This window comes from Pleuronectes platessa, chromosome 6 (assembly GCF_947347685.1).
Source record: "Pleuronectes platessa chromosome 6, fPlePla1.1, whole genome shotgun sequence".
NCBI classification, from domain to species: domain Eukaryota; kingdom Metazoa; phylum Chordata; class Actinopteri; order Pleuronectiformes; family Pleuronectidae; genus Pleuronectes; species Pleuronectes platessa.
This window is the reverse complement of record NC_070631.1, coordinates 19,203,301-19,222,517: the sequence shown is the minus strand read 5'-3', so window position 1 is coordinate 19,222,517 and position 19,217 is coordinate 19,203,301. Positions and strand designations below refer to the sequence as shown.

Below are 19,217 nucleotides of genomic sequence, written 5' to 3'. Positions count from 1 at the left end.
TATACTCCCCGTCGGGGAATCGAACCCCGGTCTTCCGCGTGACAGGCGGAGATACTGTCCACTATACTAACGAGGAGAGGTGAGAGGTGCCATGTGACCACGCCCATCCAATAATAAAACTGCCTCAATCACATCCTGGCAAAATAATTGTTAGCAGAGGAAATTATCAATCTCTTGGTTATGGGCCCAGGACGCATCCGCTGCTGTTAATCACCCTGTATGGGACTTGAACCCATACAGGCTGAAGCTTTCAGGTATTTAACCTCTTTAGGTCTTTGTATTGACAGTCGTTGGGTTAAACAGATAGGTCGTTGAAAACTCCACCAGCTCATGGGTCATTGGGTGTTACTTAAGTTAATATTGATTAAAGACTTATACTCCCCGTCGGGGAATCGAACCCCGGTCTTCCGCGTGACAGGCGGAGATACTGTCCACTATACTAACGAGGAGAGGTGAGAGGTGCCATGTGACCACGCCCACCCAATAATAAAACTGCCTCAATCACTTCCTGGCAAAATTATTGTTAGCAGAGGATAGTTTCGATCTACCGACCTCTGGGTTATGGGCCCAGCACGCTTCCGCTGCGCCACTCTGCTCTTAATCACCCCAGATGGGACTTGAACCCACAATCCCTGGCTTAGGAGGCCAGTGCCTTATCCATTAGGCCACTGGGGCCCGATTGGATGCGTTTTTCCACCTAATTTCTCTTGAAAACATGGCGCTATAGAGTGATATGTGCATAGGCAACTTGGTTTGCTTGTGTTTTTTGTAGACATTTTGCCTCTCATCCAAAAGGCTTGTTCACCTCTAACTGGAACCTTCAGGTATTTAACCTCTTAAGGTCTTTGTGTTGACAGTCGTTGGGTTAAACAGATAGGTCATTAACACCTCGAACAGCTCTTGGGTCATTGGGGTCTCCCGAGTTGAGGTGTGAACGCTATGGTTACCTACTAGTCATAGACCCAACTTGATACTGTGTGAATCATTAGAGTCACAGGACTTGGGGTGTGGTTGGGAATTGACTTGTCTGGGAAAAGATTTAGGACTGAAGTGTAGGTGGCTGACCCACAGAGGTTAAATAACAGAAATCTCCCTTAATCAGTTAGAAAAAAAAGAACCATTTTGGATTGGAAATGAACAACTTTAAGAAACACAAGCAGGACAGTCTCTATCTACGCTGTCAAGGAGGTACTGTATTAAACAGCTGTAGTCTCTCTTTGTGAAATATTTACTGACAATCACATCCTGGTAAAACATTGCTAGCAGAGGATAGTTTCGATCTATCGACCACTGGGTTATGGGCCCAGCTTGTTCCGCTGCCCCAATCTGCTGTTAATCACCCCAGATGGGTCTTGAACCCTCTGGTGAGCTCCAGGAGAAAAACCTCTGTTTCCGCCCGGTCTCGAACCGGGGACCTTTCGCGTGTTAGGCGAACGTGATAACCACTACACTACGGAAACTGATTGTGACTTTGGAAGACAGACAGCGGAGCGGCTGGTCTAAGCTGAACAATACTTGGTTAGCTCCAGCTTTTGATCTAGTCTACATGCTACATGCTACCCGCTGTTGGCTGGTCATCATGAGGGCGAACTGCACTAATTCAAGCTCATAGTGGCCTTGATCATAAGATAATATGAATAAGCTACATGTGATAGCACCTATATCATGTTTTATAAATGTACTGATACAGGCTCGTTCAACCACTATAGCTATGACAAGCTTTTTTTTGTGCCTGTTAACGGATGACATATGTTACAAGCTAGCAGCTATAGTGACGAGCTAACGTTGACGGCACTTGTCAAGCAAGTGAAAACAAAGAATAAGTGTTTCCGCCCGGTTTCGAACCGGGGACCTTTCGCGTGTGAGGCGAACGTGATAACCACTACACTACGGAAACTGAGTCGACAGCAGTAGGTCGTGATCGGATGGTGTTACATTAGTAAATATTGATTAAATAGGTTAAAGACTTATACTCCCCGTCGGGGAATCGAACCCCGGTCTTCCGCGTGACAGGCGGAGATACTGTCCACTATACTAACGAGGAGAGGTGAGAGGTGCCATGTGACCACGCCCACCCAATAATAAAACTGCCTCAATCACATCCTGGCAAAATAATTGTTAGCAGAGGAAATTATCAATCTCTTGGTTATGGGCCCAGCACGCATCCGCTGCTGTTAATCACCCTGTATGGGACTTGAACCCATACAGGCTGAAGCTTTCAGGTATTTAACCTCTTTAGGTCTTTGTATTGACAGTCGTTGGGTTAAACAGATAGGTCATTAACACCTCGAACAGCTCTTGGGTCATTGGGGTCTCCCGAGTTGAGGTGTGAACGCTATGGTTACCTACTAGTCATAGACCCAACTTGATACTGTGTGAATCATTAGAGTCACAGGACTTGGGGTGTGGTTGGGAATTGACTTGTCTGGGAAAAGATTTAGGACTGAAGTGTAGGTGGCTGACCCACAGAGGTTAAATAACAGAAATCTCCCTTAATCAGTTAGAAAAAAAAGAACCATTTTGGATTGGAAATGAACAACTTTAAGAAACACAAGCAGGACAGTCTCTATCTACGCTGTCAAGGAGGTACTGTATTAAACAGCTGTAGTCTCTCTTTGTGAAATATTTACTGACAATCACATCCTGGTAAAACATTGCTAGCAGAGGATAGTTTCGATCTATCGACCACTGGGTTATGGGCCCAGCTTGTTCCGCTGCCCCAATCTGCTGTTAATCACCCCAGATGGGTCTTGAACCCTCTGGTGAGCTCCAGGAGAAAAACCTCTGTTTCCGCCCGGTCTCGAACCGGGGACCTTTCGCGTGTTAGGCGAACGTGATAACCACTACACTACGGAAACTGATTGTGACTTTGGAAGACAGACAGCGGAGCGGCTGATCTAAGCTGAACAATACTTGGTTAGCTCCAGCTTTTGATCTAGTCTACATGCTACATGCTACCCGCTGTTGGCTGGTCATCATGAGGGCGAACTGCACTAATTCAAGCTCATAGTGGCCTTGATCATAAGATAATATGAATAAGCTACATGTGATAGCAGCTATATCATGTTTTATAAATGTACTGATACAGGCTCGTTCAACCACTATAACTACGACAAGCTTTTTTTTGTGCCTGTTAACGGATGACATATGTTGCAAGCTAGCAGCTATAGTGACGAGCTAACGTTGACGGCACTTGTCAAGCAAGTGAAAACAAAGAATAAGTGTTTTCCGCCCGGTTTCGAACCGGGGACCTTTCGCGTGTGAGGCGAACGTGATAACCACTACACTACCGAAACTGAGTCGACAGCAGTAGGTCGTGATCGGATGGTGTTACATTAGTAAATATTGATTAAATAGGTTAAAGACTTATACTCCCCGTCGGGGAATCGAACCCCGGTCTTCCGCGTGACAGGCGGAGATACTGTCCACTATACTAACGAGGAGAGGTGAGAGGTGCCATGTGACCACGCCCACCCAATAATAAAACTGCCTCAATCACATCCTGGCAAAATAATTGTTAGCAGAGGAAATTATCAATCTCTTGGTTATCAATCAATCAATCAAATTTTATTTGTATAGCCCATATTCACAAATTACAATTCATCTCATAGGGCTTTAACAGGGTGTGGCATCCTCTGTCCTTAACCCTCAGCAAGAGTAAGGAAAAACTACTAAAAACCCTTTTAACAGGGTAAAAATATGTAGAAACCTCAGAGAGAGCCACATGTGAGGGATCCCTCTCCCAGGACGGACAGAAGTGCAATAGATGCCACGTGCAGGAAAACATCATCAATAATCAAAGTCTCTAGCAGCATTTGATGAGGGTAGACATCCCGAAGGACAACCCCAACATGACATGCCAAGCAGTCCCGCTGCAAGCACAGTCCATGGTCAGCAACCATCCAGACCACGATCCACCATCCAGACCAGACGCCACAGACGTCCTCAGTCACCGTCCACCGCCGCCCACCAGGACCCATCACAAGCCACCACCGCGGTCCTGGTCCACCGCCCGTGCCCAATGCCAACGCGACACAGGGTCCGCCACCAGCACCACGATCAGCCCAGAATCCGCCACAATGGATCCACCACCGCGACCCCCGGTGTACGATCCACAAACCGCAATCCATGGTGCGGCCACAGAGGCCCTGGATCTGCGGGTGATAAAGCAAAGGGATTCCGGGGAAGGGGGATAGGGATGGAGAAGAGGAAGGAGAAGCTGGAAAGAGAAGCTCCGTGTGTCATGTGTCATAAAATAGAACAAGTAACGTTCTGGCGCACTAATTAGCTCTAACTATAAGCTTTATCAAAAAGGAAGGTTTTGAGTCTACTCTTAAATGAAAAGATGGTATCTGCCTCCCGAACTGAAAGTGGTAGATTATTCCACAGCCGAGGGGCTTGATGGCTAAAAGCTCTGGCTCCTACTCTTTTTTTAGAGAATTTAGGGACGACAAGTAGGCTTGAATTCTGGGAGCGGAGTGCTCTCGCGGGTTTATAAGGTACTAACAGCTCTTTAAGGTAAAAAGGCGCCATATTATTAAGGGCCTTGAAGGTGAGGAGGAGAATTTTAAATTCTATTCTAGATTTAACTGGAAGCCAGTGTAGCGACGCTAATACTGGAGAAATGTGCTCTCTTCTCTTTGTTCTCGTCAGGACACGTGCTGCGGCATTTTGGACAAGCTGTAGAGTCTTTAACGACTTACTGCTGGAGCCAGATAATAATGAATTACAATAGTCCAGTCTCGATGTAACAAAGGCGTGGACTAGTTTTTCTGCATCTTTTTGGGAAAGGACATGTCTAATTTTGGAAATATTACGTAAGTGGAAAAAAGCGGTCCTAGAAATTTGTTTTAAGTGAGAATTAAAGGATAAATCAGGATCGAAGATCACTCCCAAGTTCCTGACGGTTTCATTGGAAGCAGGGGCAATGTCGTCTAGCGCAGCTATATCATTAGATAATGCATCTCTAAGGTGTTTGGGGCCAAGTATTATAACCTCTGTTTTGTCTGAGTTTAATAAGAGAAAATTGCGGGTCATCCAGGTTTTTATGTCCTTGAGACATGTTCGAAGTTTAGTTAATTGATTACTTTGTTCAGGTTTTATTGACAAATATAACTGGGTGTCATCCGCATAGCAGTGGAAATTTACCGAGTGTGTCCTGATAATGTTTCCTAGTGGAAGCATATATAATGAGAATAAAATTGGGCCAAGCACAGAGCCCTGTGGAACACCCTGGTTAACTTTGGTGCGCACAGATGACTCATCATTAATTTGCACAAATTGGGAGCGATCAGAAAAATACGATTTAAACCAGTTAAGGGCGGTTCCATTAATGTTAATTAACTGTTTGAGTCTTTGTAATAAAATTTGATGGTCAATTGTGTCGAATGCTGCACTGAGATCTAACAGAACGAGGACAGACACAAGTCCCTGATCTGAGGCTATTAAAAGGTCATTAGTGACTTTTGCCAAGGCTGTCTCTGTACTGTGATTGGCTCTAAACCCCGATTGAAAGTCTTCATATATATTATTTTCCCGGAGAAACTCACACAGCTGATTGGCAACAACTTTTTCTAAGATTTTAGAGACGAAGGGGAGATTAGATATTGGTCTGTAATTGGCTAAAACCTCTGGGTCTAGGGTGGGTTTTTTGAGTAGGGGTTTGATGACAGCTATTTTAAAAGACTGTGGTACATAACCTGATGATAATGACAGATTGATGATGTTAAGTAACGAACTATCAATTAGGGGCAGAATTTCTTTAAGTAATTTGGTAGGAATGGGATCTAAGATACAGGTTGTTGGTTTAGAACCTGAGATTAATTTGGTAAACTGATCACGGGTGATCAGAGAGAAGCTGTCTAAGTAATGGGTAGGATTCTCAGCCGTTTCTGAGATCTCTGTTGTTGGGAGGGTATTAGTGCCAATTGAGGGCAGGAGATGGTTGATTTTATTTCTAATAGTTTGAATTTTATCATTAAAAAAGGTCATAAAGATATTGCTATTTAGGGATCGAGGAATACTGGGTTCGGTGGAGGTGTGACTCTCTGTCAGCCTGGCTACAGTGCTGAAGAGAAACCTGGGGTTGTTTTTATTCTCTTCTATTAGTTTTGAATAGTAGGCGGCTCTTGCTTTGTGGAGAGCCTTTTTATATTCTTTAACACTATTCTTCCAGTCTATTAGATTTTCAACATGGTTGCTGGAGCGCCACTTCCTTTCTAGTTTTCTTGATAATTGTTTTAACTCATTTGTCTGGGAATTATACCACGGAGCTAATTTACTATGTTTGACATTTTTCTTTTTTAGAGGCGCTATTGAGTCTAATGTTAATCGTAATGAGTCTGCAGAGCTATCGACGAGGTGGTCGATCTCAATGGAGCTCAGGGTTTTAAAGAATTTGTTATTTATATCTACTGCTAATACGGGTTTAAATGTAATTGGGATTATTTCCTTAAATTTAGCTACAGCACTATCAGGTAGACATCTAGAAAATGAATTTTTTATTAGTGGCATATATTCAGTTATTGAAAAATCAAAGGTTATTAAATTATGGTCTGATAGAACTGGATTGCGCGGAAGTACTGTTAAATTTTCAATTCCGACACCGTACGATAATACAAGGTCAAGTGTGTGGTTACCACAATGAGTAGGTTTGTGCACACACTGACTGAAACCAATAGAGTCTAGTATTGAAATAAATGCTACGCTAAGGCAATCTTTATTATTATCAACATGAATATTAAAGTCACCAACAATAATAATTTTATCGGTCTTTAGGACTAAGTTTGATAAAAACTCAGGGAATTCCTTTAAAAATTCAGTATAAGCCCTGGGAGCACGGTAAACTACGGCGAATATGATTGGCTGTTGGTGGTTCCTGGATTGGCGTGGAAGACTAAGAACCAGACATTCAAATGATTTGTAGCTGAGTTTAGGTTTAGGATTAATTGATAGACTGGAGTTAAAAATAGCAGCAACTCCACCTCCTCGCCCAATTTCTCTAGGAACCTGTGAATTGATATGACTGGGGGGAGTAGATTCATTTAGACTGACATATTCATCAGGATGTAGCCACGTCTCAGTGAGGGACAGTAAATCTATGTTGTAATCGGAGACTATTTCATTAACTAAAAGAGCTTTTTTTTCCAGTGATCTAATGTTTAAAAGACCACATTTAAAAGTCTGGGTTTCCTGTATTGTTTCAGAGGTTGTTTTTATTTGTATTAAATTTTTGTGTGGAGTTCTCGCTCTGTTATTGTTTAATTTCAATAATTTAATCGGACGGTGAACAGACACAATCTCTATGGGGTTTTGTGATTGATCCAGAGGGAGCGCAGAGAAGTGTTTAGCACTGCAGCTCTGCTTCCTGGTCCCAACTATGGGTTGTCATGTAATAGACTGAGTAATATTCCTAGATAAGAGAGCTGCTCCATCCCAAGTGGGATGAACGCCGTCTCTCCTAACAAGACCAGGTTTTGTCGAAAAAGTTAGCCAATTATCTATAAAGCCCACGCCGTTTACAGGACACCACTTCGACAGCCAGCGGTTAAAAGACAACATGCGGCTAAACATGTCATCACCTGTTGTATTAGGGAGCGGGCCAGAGAAAACTACTTTGTCCGACATCGTTTTAGCAAAAGCACACACGGACTCAACATTAACTTTAGTGATCTCCGACATGCGAAGCCGGGAGTCGTTGCTGCCGACGTGAATTACGATTTTATTGTTTTTACCTTTTTTAGTTTTAGCCATTAACTTAAGTTTAGATTCGATGTCGCCGGCTCTGGCCCCTGGGATACAATTAACTATAGTCGCTGGTGTCGCTAACCTGACGTTTCTCAGAACCGAGTCGCCAATAATCAGAGTCTGTTTATCAGCGGGTGCCTCGCTGAGTGGAGCGAATCTATTTGAGACGTGAGCTGGTGGCTCTTTAATCGTGGGCTTTTTAAGTCTAGCACTATGCCCCCTCCGGGTTGTCACCCAGCTGCCCTGCGCTCCCGGCTGCACGGGACTAGTCTGGGGACTGCTAGTTAAGGCTAAGCCACGTGATAAGCTAGGTGGCTCCGCGGCTAGCGGGAGCCGGCTAACTACAGCTAACGGAGTTTCTAAGCTGCTGAGCCGAGCTTCTAAGTCGCTAAGCCGAGCCTCCATCGCTATCAACACACTACATTTATTACATGTACCACTACTGTTAAGGGAGGCAGAGGAGTAAGTAAACATAAGACACTCGGAGCAAGAGAGAGCAGTGGAGCAACAGGGAGAGAGAGAAGACATCGCTGCTATAGAGCTGCGAGGGTGAGCTCAAACAGAACACAGAATCACTAAGCACGATAGAGTAAGGGTTGGTATGTGCGAGTGTTTAACTACAGACCGGTGATTTTAGCTGTAGTGCTACAGAGAAACAGTTGTGTTTTAGCAGCGGAGCTAATTCGCAGAGCGACCACCACCAGTGGCAAGAAAACAGGAAATGACGCAGCACGCTTACCGTAATGACGTCAAAATTAAATTGAGCTTTTATGGGCCCAGCACGCATCCGCTGCTGTTAATCACCCTGTATGGGACTTGAACCCATACAGGCTGAAGCTTTCAGGTATTTAACCTCTTTAGGTCTTTGTATTGACAGTCGTTGGGTTAAACAGATAGGTGGTTGAAAACTCCACCAGCTCATGGGTCATTGGGTGTTACTTTAGTTAATATTGATTAAAGACTTATACTCCCCGTCGGGAAATCGAACCCCGGTCTTCCGCGTGACAGGCGGAGATACTGTCCACTATACTAACGAGGAGAGGTGAGAGGTGCCATGTGACCACGTCCACCCAATCATAAAACTGCCTCAATCACTTCCTGGCAAAATTATTGTTAGCAGAGGATAGTTTCGATCTATCGACCTCTGGGTTATGGGCCCAGCACGCTTCCGCTGCGCCACTCTGCTCTTAATCACCCCAGATGGGACTTGAACCCACAATCCCTGGCTTAGGAGGCCAGTGCCTTATCCATTAGGCCACTGGGGCCCGATTGGATGCGTTTTTCCACCTAATTTCTCTTGAAAACATGGCGCTATAGAGTGATATGTGCATAGGCAACTTGGTTTGCTTGTGTTTTTTGTAGACATTTTGCCTCTCATCCAAAAGGCTTGTTCACCTCTAACTGGAAGCGTTCAGGTATTTAACCTCTTAAGGTCTTTGTGTTGACAGTCGTTGGGTTAAACAGATAGGTCATTAACACCTCGAACAGCTCTTGGGTCATTGGGGTCTCCCGAGTTGAGGTGTGAACGCTATGGTTACCTACTAGTCATAGACCCAACTTGATACTGTGTGAATCATTAGAGTCACAGGACTTGGGGTGTGGTTGGGAATTGACTTGTCTGGGAAAAGATTTAGGACTGAAGTGTAGGTGGCTGACCCACAGAGGTTAAATAACAGAAATCTCCCTTAATCAGTTAGAAAAAAAAGAACCATTTTGGATTGGAAATGAACAACTTTAAGAAACACAAGCAGGACAGTCTCTATCTACGCTGTCAAGGAGGTACTGTATTAAACAGCTGTAGTCTCTCTTTGTGAAATATTTACTGACAATCACATCCTGGTAAAACATTGCTAGCAGAGGATAGTTTCGATCTATCGACCACTGGGTTATGGGCCCAGCTTGTTCCGCTGCCCCAATCTGCTGTTAATCACCCCAGATGGGTCTTGAACCCTCTGGTGAGCTCCAGGAGAAAAACCTCTGTTTCCGCCCGGTCTCGAACCGGGGACCTTTCGCGTGTTAGGCGAACGTGATAACCACTACACTACGGAAACTGATTGTGACTTTGGAAGACAGACAGCGGAGCGGCTGGTCTAAGCTGAACAATACTTGGTTAGCTCCAGCTTTTGATCTAGTCTACATGCTACATGCTACCCGCTGTTGGCTGGTCATCATGAGGGCGAACTGCACTAATTCAAGCTCATAGTGGCCTTGATCATAAGCTAATATGAATAAGCTACATGTGATAGCACCTATATCATGTTTTATAAATGTACTGATACAGGCTCGTTCAACCACTATAGCTATGACAAGCTTTTTTTTGTGCCTGTTAACGGATGACATATGTTACAAGCTAGCAGCTATAGTGACGAGCTAACGTTGACGGCACTTGTCAAGCAAGTGAAAACAAAGAATAAGTGTTTCCGCCCGGTTTCGAACCGGGGACCTTTCGCGTGTGAGGCGAACGTGATAACCACTACACTACGGAAACTGAGTCGACAGCAGTAGGTCGTGATCGGATGGTGTTACATTAGTAAATATTGATTAAATAGGTTAAAGACTTATACTCCCCGTCGGGGAATCGAACCCCGGTCTTCCGCGTGACAGGCGGAGATACTGTCCACTATACTAACGAGGAGAGGTGAGAGGTGCCATGTGACCACGCCCACCCAATAATAAAACTGCCTCAATCACATCCTGGCAAAATAATTGTTAGCAGAGGAAATTATCAATCTCTTGGTTATGGGCCCAGCACGCATCCGCTGCTGTTAATCACCCTGTATGGGACTTGAACCCATACAGGCTGAAGCTTTCAGGTATTTAACCTCTTTAGGTCTTTGTATTGACAGTCGTTGGGTTAAACAGATAGGTCGTTGAAAACTCCACCAGCTCATGGGTCATTGGGTGTTACTTTAGTTAATATTGATTAAAGACTTATACTCCCCGTCGGGGAATCGAACCCCGGTCTTCCGCGTGACAGGCGGAGATACTGTCCACTATACTAACGAGGAGAGGTGAGAGGTGCCATGTGACCACGTCCACCCAATCAAAAAACTGCCTCAATCACTTCCTGGCAAAATTATTGTTAGCAGAGGATAGTTTCGATCTATCGACCTCTGGGTTATGGGCCCAGCACGCTTCCGCTGCGCCACTCTGCTCTTAATCACCCCAGATGGGACTTGAACCCACAATCCCTGGCTTAGGAGGCCAGTGCCTTATCCATTAGGCCACTGGGGCCCGATTGGATGCGTTTTTCCACCTAATTTCTCTTGAAAACATGGCGCTATAGAGTGATATGTGCATAGGCAACTTGGTTTGCTTGTGTTTTTTGTAGACATTTTGCCTCTCATCCAAAAGGCTTGTTCACCTCTAACTGGAAGCTTTCAGGTATTTAACCTCTTAAGGTCTTTGTGTTGACAGTCGTTGGGTTAAACAGATAGGTCATTAACACCTCGAACAGCTCTTGGGTCATTGGGGTCTCCCGAGTTTAGGTGTGAACGCTATGGTTACCTACTAGTCATAGACCCAACTTGATACTGTGTGAATCATTAGAGTCACAGGACTTGGGGTGTGGTTGGGAATTGACTTGTCTGGGAAAAGATTTAGGACTGAAGTGTAGGTGGCTGACCCACAGAGGTTAAATAACAGAAATCTCCCTTAATCAGTTAGAAAAAAAAGAACCATTTTGGATTGGAAATGAACAACTTTAAGAAACACAATCAGGACAGTCTCTATCTACGCTGTGAAGGAGGTACTGTATTAAACAGCTGTAGTCTCTCTTTGTGAAATATTTACTGACAATCACATCCTGGTAAAACATTGCTAGCAGAGGATAGTTTCGATCTATCGACCACTGGGTTATGGGCCCAGCTTGTTCCGCTGCCCCAATCTGCTGTTAATCACCCCAGATGGGTCTTGAACCCTCTGGTGAGCTCCAGGAGAAAAACCTCTGTTTCCGCCCGGTCTCGAACCGGGGACCTTTCGCGTGTTAGGCGAACGTGATAACCACTACACTACGGAAACTGATTGTGACTTTGGAAGACAGACAGCGGAGCGGCTGATCTAAGCTGAACAATACTTGGTTAGCTCCAGCTTTTGATCTAGTCTACATGCTACATGCTACCCGCTGTTGGCTGGTCATCATGAGGGCGAACTGCACTAATTCAAGCTCATAGTGGCCTTGATCATAAGATAATATGAATAAGCTACATGTGATAGCAGCTATATCATGTTTTATAAATGTACTGATACAGGCTCGTTCAACCACTGTAACTACGACAAGCTTTTTTTTGTGCCTGTTAACGGATGACATATGTTGCAAGCTAGCAGCTATAGTGACGAGCTAACGTTGACGGCACTTGTCAAGCAAGTGAAAACAAAGAATAAGTGTTTCCGCCCGGTTTCGAACCGGGGACCTTTCGCGTGTGAGGCGAACGTGATAACCACTACACTACGGAAACTGAGTCGACAGCAGCAGGTCGTGATCGGATGGTGTTACATTAGTAAATATTGATTAAATAGGTTAAAGACTTATACTCCCCGTCGGGGAATCGAACCCCGGTCTTCCGCGTGACAGGCGGAGATACTGTCCACTATACTAACGAGGAGAGGTGAGAGGTGCCATGTGACCACGCCCACCCAATAATAAAACTGCCTCAATCACATCCTGGCAAAATAATTGTTAGCAGAGGAAATTATCAATCTCTTGGTTATGGGCCCAGCACGCATCCGCTGCTGTTAATCACCCTGTATGGGACTTGAACCCATACAGGCTGAAGCTTTCAGGTATTTAACCTCTTTAGGTCTTTGTATTGACAGTCGTTGGGTTAAACAGATAGGTCGTTGAAAACTCCACCAGCTCATGGGTCATTGGGTGTTACTTTAGTTAATATTGATTAAAGACTTATACTCCCCGTCGGGGAATCGAACCCCGGTCTTCCGCGTGACAGGCGGAGATACTGTCCACTATACTAACGAGGAGAGGTGAGAGGTGCCATGTGACCACGCCCACCCAATAATAAAACTGCCTCAATCACATCCTGGCAAAATAATTGTTAGCAGAGGAAATTATCAATCTCTTGGTTATGGGCCCAGCACGCATCCGCTGCTGTTAATCACCCTGTATGGGACTTGAACCCATACAGGCTGAAGCTTTCAGGTATTTAACCTCTTTAGGTCTTTGTATTGACAGTCGTTGGGTTAAACAGATAGGTCGTTGAAAACTCCACCAGCTCATGGGTCATTGGGTGTTACTTTAGTTAATATTGATTAAAGACTTATACTCCCCGTCGGGGAATCGAACCCCGGTCTTCCGCGTGACAGGCGGAGATACTGTCCACTATACTAACGAGGAGAGGTGAGAGGTGCCATGTGACCACGTCCACCCAATCAAAAAACTGCCTCAATCACTTCCTGGCAAAATTATTGTTAGCAGAGGATAGTTTCGATCTATCGACCTCTGGGTTATGGGCCCAGCACGCTTCCGCTGCGCCACTCTGCTCTTAATCACCCCAGATGGGACTTGAACCCACAATCCCTGGCTTAGGAGGCCAGTGCCTTATCCATTAGGCCACTGGGGCCCGATTGGATGCGTTTTTCCACCTAATTTCTCTTGAAAACATGGCGCTATAGAGTGATATGTGCATAGGCAACTTGGTTTGCTTGTGTTTTTTGTAGACATTTTGCCTCTCATCCAAAAGGCTTGTTCACCTCTAACTGGAAGCTTTCAGGTATTTAACCTCTTAAGGTCTTTGTGTTGACAGTCGTTGGGTTAAACAGATAGGTCATTAACACCTCGAACAGCTCTTGGGTCATTGGGGTCTCCCGAGTTGAGGTGTGAACGCTATGGTTACCTACTAGTCATAGACCCAACTTGATACTGTGTGAATCATTAGAGTCACAGGACTTGGGGTGTGGTTGGGAATTGACTTGTCTGGGAAAAGATTTAGGACTGAAGTGTAGGTGGCTGACCCACAGAGGTTAAATAACAGAAATCTCCCTTAATCAGTTAGAAAAAAAAGAACCATTTTGGATTGGAAATGAACAACTTTAAGAAACACAAGCAGGACAGTCTCTATCTACGCTGTCAAGGAGGTACTGTATTAAACAGCTGTAGTCTCTCTTTGTGAAATATTTACTGACAATCACATCCTGGTAAAACATTGCTAGCAGAGGATAGTTTCGATCTATCGACCACTGGGTTATGGGCCCAGCTTGTTCCGCTGCCCCAATCTGCTGTTAATCACCCCAGATGGGTCTTGAACCCTCTGGTGAGCTCCAGGAGAAAAACCTCTGTTTCCGCCCGGTCTCGAACCGGGGACCTTTCGCGTGTTAGGCGAACGTGATAACCACTACACTACGGAAACTGATTGTGACTTTGGAAGACAGACAGCGGAGCGGCTGGTCTAAGCTGAACAATACTTGGTTAGCTCCAGCTTTTGATCTAGTCTACATGCTACATGCTACCCGCTGTTGGCTGGTCATCATGAGGGCGAACTGCACTAATTCAAGCTCATAGTGGCCTTGATCATAAGATAATATGAATAAGCTACATGTGATAGCAGCTATATCATGTTTTATAAATGTACTGATACAGGCTCGTTCAACCACTATAACTATGACAAGCTTTTTTTTGTGCCTGTTAACGGATGACATATGTTACAAGCTAGCAGCTATAGTGACGAGCTAACGTTGACGGCACTTGTCAAGCAAGTGAAAACAAAGAATAAGTGTTTCCGCCCGGTTTCGAACCGGGGACCTTTCGCGTGTGAGGCGAACGTGATAACCACTACACTACGGAAACTGAGTCGACAGCAGTAGGTCGTGATCGGATGGTGTTACATTAGTAAATATTGATTAAATAGGTTAAAGACTTATACTCCCCGTCGGGGAATCGAACCCCGGTCTTCCGCGTGACAGGCGGAGATACTGTCCACTATACTAACGAGGAGAGGTGAGAGGTGCCATGTGACCACGCCCACCCAATAATAAAACTGCCTCAATCACATCCTGGCAAAATAATTGTTAGCAGAGGAAATTATCAATCTCTTGGTTATGGGCCCAGCACGCATCCGCTGCTGTTAATCACCCTGTATGGGACTTGAACCCATACAGGCTGAAGCTTTCAGGTATTTAACCTCTTTAGGTCTTTGTATTGACAGTCGTTGGGTTAAACAGATAGGTCGTTGAAAACTCCACCAGCTCATGGGTCATTGGGTGTTACTTTAGTTAATATTGATTAAAGACTTATACTCCCCGTCGGGGAATCGAACCCCGGTCTTCCGCGTGACAGGCGGAGATACTGTCCACTATACTAACGAGGAGAGGTGAGAGGTGCCATGTGACCACGCCCACCCAATAATAAAACTGCCTCAATCACTTCCTGGCAAAATTATTGTTAGCAGAGGATAGTTTCGATCTATCGACCTCTGGGTTATGGGCCCAGCACGCTTCCGCTGCGCCACTCTGCTCTTAATCACCCCAGATGGGACTTGAACCCACAATCCCTGGCTTAGGAGGCCAGTGCCTTATCCATTAGGCCACTGGGGCCCGATTGGATGCGTTTTTCCACCTAATTTCTCTTGAAAACATGGCGCTATAGAGTGATATGTGCATAGGCAACTTGGTTTGCTTGTGTTTTTTGTAGACATTTTGCCTCTCATCCAAAAGGCTTGTTCACCTCTAACTGGAAGCTTTCAGGTATTTAACCTCTTAAGGTCTTTGTGTTGACAGTCGTTGGGTTAAACAGATAGGTCATTAACACCTCGAACAGCTCTTGGGTCATTGGGGTCTCCCGAGTTGAGGTGTGAACGCTATGGTTACCTACTAGTCATAGACCCAACTTGATACTGTGTGAATCATTAGAGTCACAGGACTTGGGGTGTGGTTGGGAATTGACTTGTCTGGGAAAAGATTTAGGACTGAAGTGTAGGTGGCTGACCCACAGAGGTTAAATAACAGAAATCTCCCTTAATCAGTTAGAAAAAAAAGAACCATTTTGGATTGGAAATGAACAACTTTAAGAAACACAAGCAGGACAGTCTCTATCTACGCTGTCAAGGAGGTACTGTATTAAACAGCTGTAGTCTCTCTTTGTGAAATATTTACTGACAATCACATCCTGGTAAAACATTGCTAGCAGAGGATAGTTTCGATCTATCGACCACTGGGTTATGGGCCCAGCTTGTTCCGCTGCCCCAATCTGCTGTTAATCACCCCAGATGGGTCTTGAACCCTCTGGTGAGCTCCAGGAGAAAAACCTCTGTTTCCGCCCGGTCTCGAACCGGGGACCTTTCGCGTGTTAGGCGAACGTGATAACCACTACACTACGGAAACTGATTGTGACTTTGGAAGACAGACAGCGGAGCGGCTGGTCTAAGCTGAACAATACTTGGTTAGCTCCAGCTTTTGATCTAGTCTACATGCTACATGCTACCCGCTGTTGGCTGGTCATCATGAGGGCGAACTGCACTAATTCAAGCTCATAGTGGCCTTGATCATAAGATAATATGAATAAGCTACATGTGATAGCAGCTATATCATGTTTTATAAATGTACTGATACAGGCTCGTTCAACCACTGTAACTACGACAAGCTTTTTTTTGTGCCTGTTAACGGATGACATATGTTGCAAGCTAGCAGCTATAGTGACGAGCTAACGTTGACGGCACTTGTCAAGCAAGTGAAAACAAAGAATAAGTGTTTCCGCCCGGTTTCGAACCGGGGACCTTTCGCGTGTGAGGCAAACGTGATAACCACTACACTACGGAAACTGAGTCGACAGCAGCAGGTCGTGATCGGATGGTGTTACATTAGTAAATATTGATTAAATAGGTTAAAGACTTATACTCCCCGTCGGGGAATCGAACCCCGGTCTTCCGCGTGACAGGCGGAGATACTGTCCACTATACTAACGAGGAGAGGTGAGAGGTGCCATGTGACCACGCCCACCCAATAATAAAACTGCCTCAATCACATCCTGGCAAAATAATTGTTAGCAGAGGAAATTATCAATCTCTTGGTTATGGGCCCAGCACGCATCCGCTGCTGTTAATCACCCTGTATGGGACTTGAACCCATACAGGCTGAAGCTTTCAGGTATTTAACCTCTTTAGGTCTTTGTATTGACAGTCGTTGGGTTAAACAGATAGGTCGTTGAAAACTCCACCAGCTCATGGGTCATTGGGTGTTACTTTAGTTAATATTGATTAAAGACTTATACTCCCCGTCGGGGAATCGAACCCCGGTCTTCCGCGTGACAGGCGAAGATACTGTCCACTATACTAACGAGGAGAGGTGAGAGGTGCCATGTGACCACGCCCACCCAATAATAAAACTGCCTCAATCACTTCCTGGCAAAATTATTGTTAGCAGAGGATAGTTTCGATCTATCGACCTCTGGGTTATGGGCCCAGCACGCTTCCGCTGCGCCACTCTGCTCTTAATCACCCCAAATGGGACTTGAACCCACAATCCCTGGCTTAGGAGGCCAGTGCCTTATCCATTAGGCCACTGGGGCCCGATTGGATGCGTTTTTCCACCTAATTTCTCTTGAAAACATGGCGCTATAGAGTGATATGTGCATAGGCAACTTGGTTTGCTTGTGTTTTTTGTAGACATTTTGCCTCTCATCCAAAAGGCTTGTTCACCTCTAACTGGAAGCTTTCAGGTATTTAACCTCTTAAGGTCTTTGTGTTGACAGTCGTTGGGTTAAACAGATAGGTCATTAACACCTCGAACAGCTCTTGGGTCATTGGGGTCTCCCGAGTTGAGGTGTGAACGCTATGGTTACCTACTAGTCATAGACCCAACTTGATACTGTGTGAATCATTAGAGTCACAGGACTTGGGGTGTGGTTGGGAATTGACTTGTCTGGGAAAAGATTTAGGACTGAAGTGTAGGTGGCTGACCCACAGAGGTTAAATAACAGAAATCTCCCTTAATCAGTTAGAAAAAAAAGAACCATTTTGGATTGGAAATGAACAACTTTAAGAAACACAAGCAGGACAGTCTCTATCTACGCTGTCAAGGAGGTACTGTATTAAACAGCTGTAGTCTCTCTTTGTGAAATATTTACTGACAATCACATCCTGGTAAAACATTGCTAGCAGAGGATAGTTTCGATCTATCGACCACTGGGTTATGGGCCCAGCTTGTTCCGCTGCCCCAATCTGCTGTTAATCACCCCAGATGGGTCTTGAACCCTCTGGTGAGCTCCAGGAGAAAAACCTCTGTTTCCGCCCGGTCTCGAACCGGGGACCTTTCGCGTGTTAGGCGAACGTGATAACCACTACACTACGGAAACTGATTGTGACTTTGGAAGACAGACAGCGGAGCGGCTGGTCTAAGCTGAACAATACTTGGTTAGCTCCAGCTTTTGATCTAGTCTACATGCTACATGCTACCCGCTGTTGGCTGGTCATCATGAGGGCGAACTGCACTAATTCAAGCTCATAGTGGCCTTGATCATAAGATAATATGAATAAGCTACATGTGATAGCAGCTATATCATGTTTTATAAATGTACTGATACAGGCTCGTTCAACCACTATAACTATGACAAGCTTTTTTTTGTGCCTGTTAACGGATGACATATGTTACAAGCTAGCAGCTATAGTGACGAGCTAACGTTGACGGCACTTGTCAAGCAAGTGAAAACAAAGAATAAGTGTTTCCGCCCGGTTTCGAACCGGGGACCTTTCGCGTGTGAGGCGAACGTGATAACCACTACACTACGGAAACTGAGTCGACAGCAGTAGGTCGTGATCGGATGGTGTTACATTAGTAAATATTGATTAAATAGGTTAAAGACTTATACTCCCCGTCGGGGAATCGAACCCCGGTCTTCCGCGTGACAGGCGGAGATACTGTCCACTATACTAACGAGGAGAGGTGAGAGGTGCCATGTGACCACGCCCACCCAATAATAAAACTGCCTCAATCACATCCTGGCAAAATAATTGTTAGCAGAGGAAATTATCAATCTCTTGGTTATGGGCCCAGCACGCATCCGCTGCTGTTAATCACCCTGTATGGGACTTGAACCCATACAGGCTGAAGCTTTCAGGTATTTAACCTCTTTAGGTCTTTGTATTGACAGTCGTTGGGTTAAACAGATAGGTCGTTGAAAACTCCACCAGCTCATGGGTCATTGGGTGTTACTTTAGTTAATATTGATTAAAGACTTATACTCCCCGTCGGGGAATCGAACCCCGGTCTTCCGCGTGACAGGCGGAGATACTGTCCACTATACTAACGAGGAGAGGTGAGAGGTGCCATGTGACCACGCCCACCCAATAATAAAACTGCCTCAATCACATCCTGGCAAAATAATTGTTAGCAGAGGAAATTATCAATCTCTTGGTTATGGGCCCAGCACGCATCCGCTGCTGTTAATCACCCTGTATGGGACTTGAACCCATACAGGCTGAAGCTTTCAGGTATTTAACCTCTTTAGGTCTTTGTATTGACAGTCG

General features: G+C 45.0%; 1 protein-coding gene and 35 non-coding genes across 36 annotated transcripts in view; 1 reads left to right on the top strand and 35 right to left on the bottom strand.

Annotated features, from left to right (window-relative positions):
• sema3h (sema domain, immunoglobulin domain (Ig), short basic domain, secreted, (semaphorin) 3H) overlaps positions 1 to 19,217 on the top strand; it is a 180,098-nt gene that overhangs the window by 29,895 nt on the left and 130,986 nt on the right. The window lies entirely within an intron of this gene.
• On the bottom strand, positions 5 to 76 carry trnad-guc (transfer RNA aspartic acid (anticodon GUC)). The gene has a single exon. It is a non-coding gene; the product is annotated as a tRNA-Asp (tRNA).
• On the bottom strand, positions 378 to 449 carry trnad-guc (transfer RNA aspartic acid (anticodon GUC)). Its single transcript has one exon. It is a non-coding gene; the product is annotated as a tRNA-Asp (tRNA).
• Positions 603 to 675, bottom strand: trnar-ccu (transfer RNA arginine (anticodon CCU)). Its single transcript has one exon. It is a non-coding gene; the product is annotated as a tRNA-Arg (tRNA).
• On the bottom strand, positions 1,388 to 1,460 carry trnav-aac (transfer RNA valine (anticodon AAC)). Its single transcript has one exon. It is a non-coding gene; the product is annotated as a tRNA-Val (tRNA).
• trnav-cac (transfer RNA valine (anticodon CAC)) lies at positions 1,825 to 1,897 on the bottom strand. Its single transcript has one exon. It is a non-coding gene; the product is annotated as a tRNA-Val (tRNA).
• On the bottom strand, positions 1,973 to 2,044 carry trnad-guc (transfer RNA aspartic acid (anticodon GUC)). Its single transcript has one exon. It is a non-coding gene; the product is annotated as a tRNA-Asp (tRNA).
• On the bottom strand, positions 2,786 to 2,858 carry trnav-aac (transfer RNA valine (anticodon AAC)). Its single transcript has one exon. It is a non-coding gene; the product is annotated as a tRNA-Val (tRNA).
• On the bottom strand, positions 3,223 to 3,296 carry trnav-cac (transfer RNA valine (anticodon CAC)). Its single transcript has one exon. It is a non-coding gene; the product is annotated as a tRNA-Val (tRNA).
• On the bottom strand, positions 3,372 to 3,443 carry trnad-guc (transfer RNA aspartic acid (anticodon GUC)). Its single transcript has one exon. It is a non-coding gene; the product is annotated as a tRNA-Asp (tRNA).
• On the bottom strand, positions 8,939 to 9,011 carry trnar-ccu (transfer RNA arginine (anticodon CCU)). The gene has a single exon. It is a non-coding gene; the product is annotated as a tRNA-Arg (tRNA).
• On the bottom strand, positions 9,725 to 9,797 carry trnav-aac (transfer RNA valine (anticodon AAC)). Its single transcript has one exon. It is a non-coding gene; the product is annotated as a tRNA-Val (tRNA).
• Positions 10,162 to 10,234, bottom strand: trnav-cac (transfer RNA valine (anticodon CAC)). The gene has a single exon. It is a non-coding gene; the product is annotated as a tRNA-Val (tRNA).
• trnad-guc (transfer RNA aspartic acid (anticodon GUC)) lies at positions 10,310 to 10,381 on the bottom strand. Its single transcript has one exon. It is a non-coding gene; the product is annotated as a tRNA-Asp (tRNA).
• On the bottom strand, positions 10,683 to 10,754 carry trnad-guc (transfer RNA aspartic acid (anticodon GUC)). Its single transcript has one exon. It is a non-coding gene; the product is annotated as a tRNA-Asp (tRNA).
• Positions 10,908 to 10,980, bottom strand: trnar-ccu (transfer RNA arginine (anticodon CCU)). The gene has a single exon. It is a non-coding gene; the product is annotated as a tRNA-Arg (tRNA).
• trnav-aac (transfer RNA valine (anticodon AAC)) lies at positions 11,694 to 11,766 on the bottom strand. Its single transcript has one exon. It is a non-coding gene; the product is annotated as a tRNA-Val (tRNA).
• trnav-cac (transfer RNA valine (anticodon CAC)) lies at positions 12,131 to 12,203 on the bottom strand. Its single transcript has one exon. It is a non-coding gene; the product is annotated as a tRNA-Val (tRNA).
• On the bottom strand, positions 12,279 to 12,350 carry trnad-guc (transfer RNA aspartic acid (anticodon GUC)). Its single transcript has one exon. It is a non-coding gene; the product is annotated as a tRNA-Asp (tRNA).
• trnad-guc (transfer RNA aspartic acid (anticodon GUC)) lies at positions 12,652 to 12,723 on the bottom strand. The gene has a single exon. It is a non-coding gene; the product is annotated as a tRNA-Asp (tRNA).
• On the bottom strand, positions 13,025 to 13,096 carry trnad-guc (transfer RNA aspartic acid (anticodon GUC)). The gene has a single exon. It is a non-coding gene; the product is annotated as a tRNA-Asp (tRNA).
• On the bottom strand, positions 13,250 to 13,322 carry trnar-ccu (transfer RNA arginine (anticodon CCU)). The gene has a single exon. It is a non-coding gene; the product is annotated as a tRNA-Arg (tRNA).
• Positions 14,036 to 14,108, bottom strand: trnav-aac (transfer RNA valine (anticodon AAC)). Its single transcript has one exon. It is a non-coding gene; the product is annotated as a tRNA-Val (tRNA).
• Positions 14,473 to 14,545, bottom strand: trnav-cac (transfer RNA valine (anticodon CAC)). The gene has a single exon. It is a non-coding gene; the product is annotated as a tRNA-Val (tRNA).
• trnad-guc (transfer RNA aspartic acid (anticodon GUC)) lies at positions 14,621 to 14,692 on the bottom strand. Its single transcript has one exon. It is a non-coding gene; the product is annotated as a tRNA-Asp (tRNA).
• trnad-guc (transfer RNA aspartic acid (anticodon GUC)) lies at positions 14,994 to 15,065 on the bottom strand. The gene has a single exon. It is a non-coding gene; the product is annotated as a tRNA-Asp (tRNA).
• trnar-ccu (transfer RNA arginine (anticodon CCU)) lies at positions 15,219 to 15,291 on the bottom strand. Its single transcript has one exon. It is a non-coding gene; the product is annotated as a tRNA-Arg (tRNA).
• Positions 16,005 to 16,077, bottom strand: trnav-aac (transfer RNA valine (anticodon AAC)). The gene has a single exon. It is a non-coding gene; the product is annotated as a tRNA-Val (tRNA).
• On the bottom strand, positions 16,442 to 16,514 carry trnav-cac (transfer RNA valine (anticodon CAC)). Its single transcript has one exon. It is a non-coding gene; the product is annotated as a tRNA-Val (tRNA).
• Positions 16,590 to 16,661, bottom strand: trnad-guc (transfer RNA aspartic acid (anticodon GUC)). The gene has a single exon. It is a non-coding gene; the product is annotated as a tRNA-Asp (tRNA).
• Positions 16,963 to 17,034, bottom strand: trnad-guc (transfer RNA aspartic acid (anticodon GUC)). The gene has a single exon. It is a non-coding gene; the product is annotated as a tRNA-Asp (tRNA).
• trnar-ccu (transfer RNA arginine (anticodon CCU)) lies at positions 17,188 to 17,260 on the bottom strand. Its single transcript has one exon. It is a non-coding gene; the product is annotated as a tRNA-Arg (tRNA).
• On the bottom strand, positions 17,974 to 18,046 carry trnav-aac (transfer RNA valine (anticodon AAC)). Its single transcript has one exon. It is a non-coding gene; the product is annotated as a tRNA-Val (tRNA).
• On the bottom strand, positions 18,411 to 18,483 carry trnav-cac (transfer RNA valine (anticodon CAC)). The gene has a single exon. It is a non-coding gene; the product is annotated as a tRNA-Val (tRNA).
• trnad-guc (transfer RNA aspartic acid (anticodon GUC)) lies at positions 18,559 to 18,630 on the bottom strand. Its single transcript has one exon. It is a non-coding gene; the product is annotated as a tRNA-Asp (tRNA).
• trnad-guc (transfer RNA aspartic acid (anticodon GUC)) lies at positions 18,932 to 19,003 on the bottom strand. Its single transcript has one exon. It is a non-coding gene; the product is annotated as a tRNA-Asp (tRNA).